The following is a 10,568-nucleotide window of genomic DNA, read 5'->3' as shown; positions in this document are numbered from 1 at the left end:
AGAAAAAAAAGAAGCGACAGAATTATAACCATATGGATCAATGTGTGTGGGGAATGGGTGCTACGAATTATTAAGAAAACCACCTAGAATGAAACCTAGTTTGACAATGGGCTTTCTTCGCCAACTGCACCAACTATTTCAACTGCTTTCATATAGAGGGGCTGGTCAAAAGTTACTACATAGTGAGTTTGATTCTGGGACTAAGTGCCCTCAACAGGATTTGTAAAAGTTGCTGTGATATAGTTGATAGATTCCCTGGGTTCAAGTTGATGGAAGGGGGGAGTGCAAGTATATGAGTAGTTTCAAAATGACCATCTCTCATTGCTGCTTGCATGTAGCCAATCCAGCCAGGTATTTTACTTGTACTCAAGTAGCTTCCACATACCCATAAGGTATCTAAATGTCGAGCATGTTTTACAGTTACTGGTTGATATGTATCAGGCGAGATAGATGCCTTTGCTATTATATTTTGCATACCTGACATGTTGGTAGGTTTTCTATATGTCTTTATTGGAATTGTTCCCTCCAGCATTACTTGAACTACCTTACATACAATTCTCTGAACTGCAGTCTATAAGTAAAGGGATTGCACTAAGACTCTCTCTCTCTCTCTCTCTCTCGTCTCTCTCTCTCTCTCTCTCTCGCTCTCTCTCTTCTCTCTCTCTACTCCATCTCTCTCTCTCTCTCTCTCTCTCTGCATCCGAATTATTATTCTGGTATATTTCTTTATTTTTCCATCAAAATCTTTACTTCAAACGTACCCGGAGATGGGAATGGTGCAAATTTAATGAGAAATTAGGGATTATTCGAGACTCTGAATCGGAGTAATTAGTGAAGGCATGACAACTCCCTTTATTCAGCGGATATAGTTAACACAGAAATGACTGTTTATGTGCACATATGAAAATATAGAAAAAACTTAGTAAAGACGTACAATCTAAAAACAGACTGTGAAAATAAATTAACGCGTGATATAAAAAAAGATATGGACGAAAGCGAAAGTCAACCGCTTAATAACGAGAGAGATAGAGAGAGAGATTCCTAAAAAACAGTTATATGAGTTTCCTCTTAATATTGCTGTTGGTATTCAATAGCCTTTTGTTTCAATCTCTCTTTTTCTATGAGCAATCTATAATGGAATGATGGATATGCAATTAAGGTTCTGAGTGGGCTTTCCCTGTTATATGAATGTCAAGGGCACTTAACCAACTTATTTCCTACGTGAGAGAAAATTCATATTCTTTTATGCATCAACAATTTAAACATTATTCGTTAAAGCACAACTAATTTGATCAAACGTTTGGGTGGCTCAGAAACAGAAAATTTGTAAGCCTTATTTTTTCACTTCTGAATATTTTCTCAAATAATTGAAGATTTGCTTGTGTGTGTTATTTCTAACCTCAAGTTTGGTCCTTTCCTTGCCTTCATCCGTTTTCTACATTATATATAAAAATAATCATGAAATTATTCTAGAAAACTACATTACAAAATCTTAATAAACGTTAAAAATCATATAAAAGGAATACGTATTCGTTTGACGTCTGTAGGAGTGATAATGTTGTAAACAGGTTTTTAGTTATTTATGAATTACAATTAATTTTTTATCATTCGTCTTTAAATCCAACTTGAATTCACTGCGGATGTTCAAGTTCTCTTCCTTTATTTCATTTAGCCTTTAATAGCAGTCAGCTCTAACATTTTGTCATCTTGGGTCCATTTTTCTCCTTCATTGTCGACCTAGATGTTTAGATGTCTCGAAAAAAAATATACAATCTTAGTTATTAACGGAATAAACTTTTACTCGTGGCATTTTGAGACTGATCTTCACGAATCATCTCGCAGTAAATGACAAATGATAATCTATTCTCTCGACGTAGATGCATCTGCATCGTCTGCAAGTGAGAACACGAGTACTTGAAAAATAATTAGAAGTATCGAAAATGTTAAGAGTTTTAGATGCGTCTTAGAACCTACGATAATTAGGAAGTTTAAAAGCCATAGACGCTTAAACCTTTGTTTGTTTGTATGCCGTTTTTTACGTTGCATGGAACCAGTGGTTATTCAGCAACGGGACCAGCGGCTTTACATGACTTCCGAACCACGTCGAGAGTGAACTTCTATCACCAGAAATACGCATCTCTACACCTCAGTGGAATGCCCGTGAACCGAACTCGCGGCCACCGAGGTTGGCAGGCCAAGGCCATGCCGATCACGCCATGAGGCGCTGACGTTTAAACCTTTATCTCATCTTAATCGTGATCATCCATCTTTTACTTTATCGTGTGGAATAATTTTTTTTTTTTTTTTTTTTTTTTTTTTCACTTTTTGAGAACTTTCATTTTTTATATTCAGATTTTCTTTTTGAAACTTTGCCATTTCCCTTTTTGAATACCCAAAAACAGTATGGTCAAATTGCCATTTCAAAACATGTAAATTTTTCCAGACAATTACATTGTTTTCTCTTTTTTTTGTTTTAGGCTGAAAGGGGTTTGCTGATTTAAAAACCGATACGTACTATAAATGCATTAAGTATGTATATGTAACAGGCATTGGTATTACAAGTAAAATCCATGCACAGCCCCTTCACATCGAATCGTGCTTTTTTTTTTTTTTATCTCACTCAACCAACGCCTTTTTACGTACACCGTATAATGCGTGAATGTTGGTGGTACGTTTCCTGATCTATGATATGTAGGCTACGCGCAGAGTAAGTGTTATGTGAATCAGGAACAGTTCAAACATAAGCTTGGCACCTTGTATTAGGATAATTAATTGTAAATTCAATATTTAGGAGCTGATGTTATCGTAAAGAAAATAAGTGCACAAAATTCTTCACCCAAATGGAGACTCAGTATATGAAAATCATTCATTGTAAAATAAAATCGCAAAAATAAAACAAATTTCCAATCGTAAAACATTGCTTGCTCAAGGAGAGCGAATAGTCTTTTCTCTTAAAAAGGCAGTAAATAGACTGGAAAGCGCTTTTCACATAAGGGACCAGATAAGTAACCTGTGTCCATAAGACAAAAGGAATCAGTTACAGATAAAGAAAAGTGTTCTATCCACTGTTTACCCAAAGCCGATTATCATTAATCAGGAATCCTTATATCCTTCCTTTGTAAAGAACTGCCCGACTCCAAGGAGGAAAACAATTCCATTAAACGCTCCAAGCGTCATCATGCGGGAAGAAGTTTTAATATGGGATGGTAAAGTTTATAACGTTTTTTTGCTGTGGTGAAAATCCTCTTTACATTTAGTTCTTGGATGTAACTTTTCAAAGTAGGGCAAGGATTGGTTGAATTATCAATTATGCAATTTCCCAACAGCCTTTTAACCCTTAAACGCCGACTGGACGTATTTTACGTCGACATTTTTTGTCCTCTTGTGCCTGACTGGACGTATTTTACGTTCGACTACAAAAGTTTTTTTTAAAATTCGCGGAAAAATACTTTTAGGCCTACCAGCCGAAACTCTTGAATCACGCGCCTTGGGGGATGCTGGGAGTTCACGGAATCAAGGTGTTGTTTTGTTTACAATCGTTACGCAGGCGCGCAAACGCGAATTTCTTTCTTGCCGCACTAAAAAGTATCTGTGACACATCTCGGAAATTATTTTGTCACTTTGACATAATTTTTTTACCATTTTAAATTAGCCGTTTACATGGACTATTATATATGAAAATGTGCGCATTTTTATTTAAATACAACAAAAAAATACTCATGATTGTAGCTTTTATCAGTTTTGAGATATTTTCATATAAATAACGATAAGTGCCAAAATTTCAACCTTCGGTTCAACTTTGACTCTACCGCAATGGTCGAAAAACGCAATTGTAAGCTAAAACTCTTATAGTTTTAGTATATAAATCATTTACTTAATTTTTGCAACTAATTGGAAGTCTCTAGCACAATATTTCGATTTATGGTGAATTTATGAAAAAAACTTTTTCCTTACGTCCGCGCCGGTAACTCTTCCGAAAATAATCATACATGCGTATTGTGGTAATTGTTTTGCACCATTTTAAATTAGCCGTTACATAAAGTTTTTTATATATGGAAATGTGCGCAATTTCATGCACAATACAACTAAAAACAAACCCATGGTGGAGCTTTTATCAATTTTGAAATATTTTCATATAAAAAAATGATAAGTGACAAATTTTCAACCTTCAGTCAATTTTGACTCTACCGAAATGGTCGAAAAACGCAATTGTAAGCTAAAACGCTTATATTCTAGTAATATTCAAGCATTTACCTTCATTTTGCAACAAATTGGAAGTCTCTAGCAAAATATTTCGATTTATGGTGAATTTATGAAAAAAATAACATTTTCTTTACGTCCGCGGTAACTCTTCCGAAAAAATCATACGTGCGATTGTGGTAATGTTTCGCACCATTTTAAATTAGCCATTACATAACGTTTTATATATGGAAATGTGCGCAATTTCATGTATAATACAACAAAAAAATAGTTGAAGGTTGTAGCTTTTTTCTCATTTTCGAAATATTTGCATATAAATCACGATAAATAGAAAAAAAAAAGCCACGTTCGGTCAAATTTGACTCTACCGAAATGGTCGAAAAACGCAATTGTAAGATAAACTCTTACAGTCTAGTAATATTCAGTCATTTATCTTCATCGTGAAACAAATTCGAAGTCTCTAGCACAATATTTAAATTTATGGTGAATTTTAAAAAAACTTTCTTTCCTTCCCTCCACGCGCAGATTCTCCGCCACAAATCTCCGAAATGCGTAAGTCCCATTCTCGGAATATTTTTGCTCCGTTTCATATTAGGCAATTTCATAGAGTTTTTATATATGAAAATGTGCGCAATTTCTTCATGTAGAATAAAACGAAAATATTTGAAAGTTGTAGCTTTTCTTATTTCCGAAATAATTGCATAAAAAAATATATATAAAAAAAATTCGACATTCGGGTCAACTTTAACTCGTCAGATATGGTCGAAAACTGCATTTGTAAGCTAATATTCTTACAGTATAGTAATATTCAATTATTTGTCTTCATTTTGAAAAGAAATTGGAAGAAGTCTCTAGGACAATATTTAGATTTATGGTGAATTTTTGAAAAAAATATATGTGGTTTACGTCTGCGCGTTACGAATTCATGCATTATTTTGTGATAATATTTTCTCTGTGTTGCTTTTATCGTTTTACTATTTGTTATATACCAAAATGATTGCAATTTAGTGTACATTACAACGAAAAAAAAAAGTACTTGTTACCTTCAACCGTTTTGCGCACAGCGCGATTTGAATACAATTATATATGAAATTTTCGTTTTTTTTTGCGCTATCATATATCGCTTATTATTTTATATATGATAATGAAATTTTTTTCATTTCTGATGGTTGCATACTAAACTTCAGGCAATGACAAAAAAAGGAGCCAAAAATAAACTCTTAATCTTCAAAACTAAGCGCGCTATGATTTTTTGTTTTTAAAAAAATATTTTTTTCCGCTCCCGCGCTCACTCTGAAACGTCTCCGGCACACGGGAGACATTTTTTTTTTACCGCTTCGGCGTTTAAGGGTTAAGAATGTAAATGACACGAGCCTGAACGCTTGATTATATTTTTGGGGATTTTTGGGGAAAATCAATCTTTTCTACCCGGTGTGTGACTTGTTTTTCTGGTTTCATATTTGTTTGAGGCTTTCGTTATCAAACTAAAGTCCTAATAAGATTACACGAATAATTATTCGTGTAATCTTATTAGGACTTAGTTGTTATAGTGATTCAGGATTGAAATTTCTAATTACAAAACAAAAGCTTAAAACAAAATATCACAGTAGTGAGTCTACAAAGATTTCATCACAAATAAAACAAAATTTTATACGTAACAGGATTGAAATAGAAGTTAAAATCATCCAGCTCAAATTCAAATTCAAATAGTTTATTGACATAAAATACGTCAAGTGGAATGCATAAGCATGCTTATGCATCCCCTTCCAAGTAAGACAAAAAAACAATTTACCATATTGGCTACTATTCCCAAAACAACTTGGGAAACTTTTGAGCTATCAATTCAGTTTACATCTTATTCATAAGAAAACTGGGGGACCATTTGAGATATTCAAGTTATTGTTCTTTCAAACCAAAGTCTAGAAGTACAAAACACTCCAACATATAATGCTCCAAAGTGTGAGAGAATGCCTCGCCACCACTATCTACAAAGGTTTACTATTGTCATCAATATATTGCCAATAATAATATCTCAGTCTTAGCTTCTATTAAAGGTATCAAGTTTAGATGAAGCCTTACCATAAATTATGCGGGTGTTTTTACTCACATAGAGGTAGTACATCATACTAGCCCTACCTTCTAGAATTCTAACTTCATTTTCTGCTTCCCAAACATTTTGTTTTTTCTTTTATTTCTTTTTTTTATGCTACTAAGGCTCATATACTCTCAATATCAACGGTAGGTCTTTGTGTTGCCTGCTTGGCCAAGTTGTCAGCACTTCATTCAATGGAATACCAATATGAGAAGAATTAAAAAAAAATAACAAAAACCCAGCCCCTTCTCTTTAAAGATCACAAACCAATATCTTGCAGTTGAATAAACAATATCATTATTGATTTTGTTCTAAAGGGTCCACAATAATACAAAGTGTAAAAAGTCTGTGTATAATTTTGAAGACTTTACAGAAAGCTTTCGAACCCTCCCTGGGTTCATCTTCAGTCCAAATGAAGAATACGTTACGCCAAGTACAGAGGTTAAATTTTAAAAAACAAGAGACGTTGAAGATGTTGACAACGGTCGTTTTAACTATAGGACAGAATCTGTTTTTCCCTCTCCTGATGTGCCTCTGCCTTGCCTATTCCTGTCCAGGTAACCGCTGCCCGGGGGGAGTCTGTAACGGTGCCCAATCTATGCCCTTGGATGAAGGACTTCATGTAATGTTGCAACAACCTGTACGAAGATCCAACAGGATTGCAGCCAGAAGGATTGATATTGGGGAGAGGGTTATCACCTAGTTGTTGTTAACTACCCACTCTTTGTCTTCACCTGGCCCAATTTTATTTAACCTCTGTACTTGTCGTAACGTATTCTTCATTTGGACTGAAGATGAACCCAGGGAAGGGTTCGAAAGCTTTCTGTAAAGTCTTCAAAATTATACACAGACTTTTTACCCTTTGTATTATTGTGGACCCTTTAGAACAGTATAATATACTCTCGTGATAGAGAGTTTTTTCCCTAACTATTATGATTTTACTGTTCAGAGTAATAATGCACTCGAGAATGGCTTGCACTCAGCTGCCGTAAAGGAAGTATGATCCTAATCCTCATAGAAATCGCTTCATCAACACTTATATCATGACAATTAAAGCCACTTCTAGTGTTAAAAATAATTTTTTTTACAGTGCTAAAAAATTAGTAGGGGAGGACTTTCGGATGACTGCTCCGTATCCTCGTCAGTCCTAATGATGGTAAAAAAAATTGAGGGAGTGTTATCACAACGCAAAAAAAAACTGGTTAAAAGCGGATGCTTTTAAGTGTTGGTCAGGTAACCCATGTTGCGGGTTGTTTCTGTTGGTGAAACGGCTGGAACGGCGAACTCCAAGCAGAGATTGGACAGGACATGGGCGATAATTTTGAGCCCATAGATACACCAAACAATTCCTTTTAACAAATATTGTTGAAGTAAAAAATAATTAGTAGATACGCACTAATGCTAAAAAAAGTTCTAAATGATGGGATATGTAACTGTTCTTATAAATTTTTTACCCTAAGGTTATCTAAAACATATTCCAGTGGAACATTGGTGAATGAAGCTGTGACGCCTAAACTATCCATTCTGTAGTCGTTGACAAAAGTTGTTCCTTATCCTTTCAATAAAGTCGTAGGGGTGGATTAAAAGAGTCGGAAAACCACTTAGAATCAAAGCTAGCCATTCCTACCAAATTGTCTTGAGGGCATTGCAAGTCGCCACAATGGGTCTTACTGGACACCCAGGTTTGTGTACCTTTGGCATCCGGTAGAAATATGGGAATGGTGGGTTTTTGGATGTAATTTAAGACAAGACAATAGTCTTCTGCTGTGCATCAGGAATAGATTTTGCTATTTTTCTCAGAGACCGATTAAAGTCTTGTTGAAGTTTGATGACTGTGGGAAGGGAAGAGACAATTTCGTAAGTATTAGTATCACTTAAAAGAGAATTAACCTTACTAATATAGTTCTCGGTATCCATCACCACCGTGTGGCCCCCCCATATACGTCTTCAAGACCTTAATCTGTTGATTCTTGGACAAAGAAACTAAGGCTTCTCTATGCCTTTTAGGGTAGAACATCTATGTTCCCAAAAATTAGATTATCAAGCACTAACCCTCTTAAATAATTCAACTTTAAACCAAGATTATTAAAATTAAAGAAATCAATATTAGAGATAGAATCAAGGAAGTCACTTTAAGGTGTACCTACACAGAAACACATACCTAAATTCCATACTTCAAATTGCTCTCTATTAAACACAGCAGAGGATAGATTAATCACTTAGTCAGACGAATAATCCCATTTGGAATTTTGCAATAAGTAATTCAATTTGTTTATTTAAATGGACATGATGAGACCCCTATCAAGAGCACCTCAACTGCTTTTCTCCTGGCACCTTCAACATATTTGATTGGAGACAATCTTTAATATCTCTAAAGGACTGTCGAAGTTTCTCGTGGTAAGTTTCAACCCTCTCCCTTGGCCTTCACGATGACGACTTTGAGAATTAAAACTGATGTGCTCCGGAACTCTTGCCCAGCGAAGTTATCCAAGTAGTGCCCAAAAAACGTCGTAACGGATAAAGTGTTGTTCCCAACATCTTTGCAGGAAATGAAGTTGATTTTTCCTTTTCACGAAAGCAATCCAATTTTTCGCGAAAAACCGATAACAGCGGAGCTCCTGGCGAGAATATTGTCGTTCCATGTAGTATGAGGGCTGTGGCTATTACAATGAACTAAGGACCCTCAGTAACATGGGTATGATATTGACAAGGTTAACAATTACTTGGAGAAACTTTTGTATACTGGTCCGTATCCCTCTTCAGTCATACTGATGGTCGAGCATTGTACAATTTGAATGTCACTGTAATTTGTTATTGTAGTCCATTTGGAACTTATTGGAAAGTACAGAAGTTTTCTATGCACAACACCCCCCTTAGGAGCCTCTTCATTCCCATTATCACCACCAGAGAGAATTGGCTGAATATCAATTATCATCATATTTCCCATTTCTTGATGCTGAAAAATTTTCTTTTCCTTGCTAACCTTTGTTTTGGGTCACTACCCTGTTCTACCTCCAACGAGACTCCACATGACCCTGAGTTCTGCGAACTATCTTTGTTTTTCCTCTTGTTTGTTTTTACCTTCCTTCTTAGGCTTTCCAACTGGATAAAAGTATACTTGAATCACTGTTCGTGAGGCCTAAATCCATCTGAACGATACCTTCATTCTATCCATCTTTTTTCCCGAAAAACATAAGGCGACGAAAGAACACGAAAAAATAAGGAAGAAAGAAGAAAATGTCAGCCACGTACCTCACGAGTCGGTTCCCTCGGCGGCTCTGAAATCATCAAGCTACGTACTAGTAGAGAACATACTTCAATTCTAATACCTTGTAAAAAAATTAATAATTTACATTATGAATCAATCAACGTTCATTTTAAAATGGCCAGTCAATACTTTCGCATGTTCCTAATTATCTTTATTCATTTTATCACTTAGCACATAGTTCGCTGGCTAATCCTCAACCATGCTGTATTTCGGAAAGGACATATGAATGAACTGTATAAAAATTACTTTGTTTTTATTTTCTTAAAATTAAATGTTGGTTAAGAAGAAAAGAATCGAGAAATTTGGTTGACGTTCGTCCGAGGAAATTCTCGTATAATACTAACATCTAAAAGAGATTAGTGCTAAAGGCAGAATCTACAGTAGGAACTGCCTTCGGTAGCTCCGGCTGTTGGGGTTGGCTTATGACTTGTGCATTGGTACAGTTCTTGAAGACACGCCATATTCGCTGCCAGTTTTCATTTGTATATATACATATATATATATATATATATATATATATATATATATATATATATATATATATATATATATACATATATATATTGTATATATATATATATATATGTATATATATGTATATATATATATATATATATATATATATATATATATATATATATATATATATATATATATATATATATATATATATATATATATATATATATATATATATATATATATATATATATATATATATATATATATATATATATAGATATATATATATATATATATATATATATATGATATATATATATGTATATATATATATGTATATATATATATATATATATATATATATATATATATATATATATATATATATATATATATATATATATATATATATATATATATATATATTATATATATATATATATATTATATATATATATATATATATATATATATATATATATATATATATATATATATATATATATAATATATATATATATATATATATATATATATATATACTTA

This window comes from Macrobrachium nipponense, chromosome 16 (assembly GCF_015104395.2).
Source record: "Macrobrachium nipponense isolate FS-2020 chromosome 16, ASM1510439v2, whole genome shotgun sequence".
In the NCBI taxonomy this organism is placed as follows: domain Eukaryota; kingdom Metazoa; phylum Arthropoda; class Malacostraca; order Decapoda; family Palaemonidae; genus Macrobrachium; species Macrobrachium nipponense.
Note: the sequence above shows the minus strand (reverse complement) of the source record.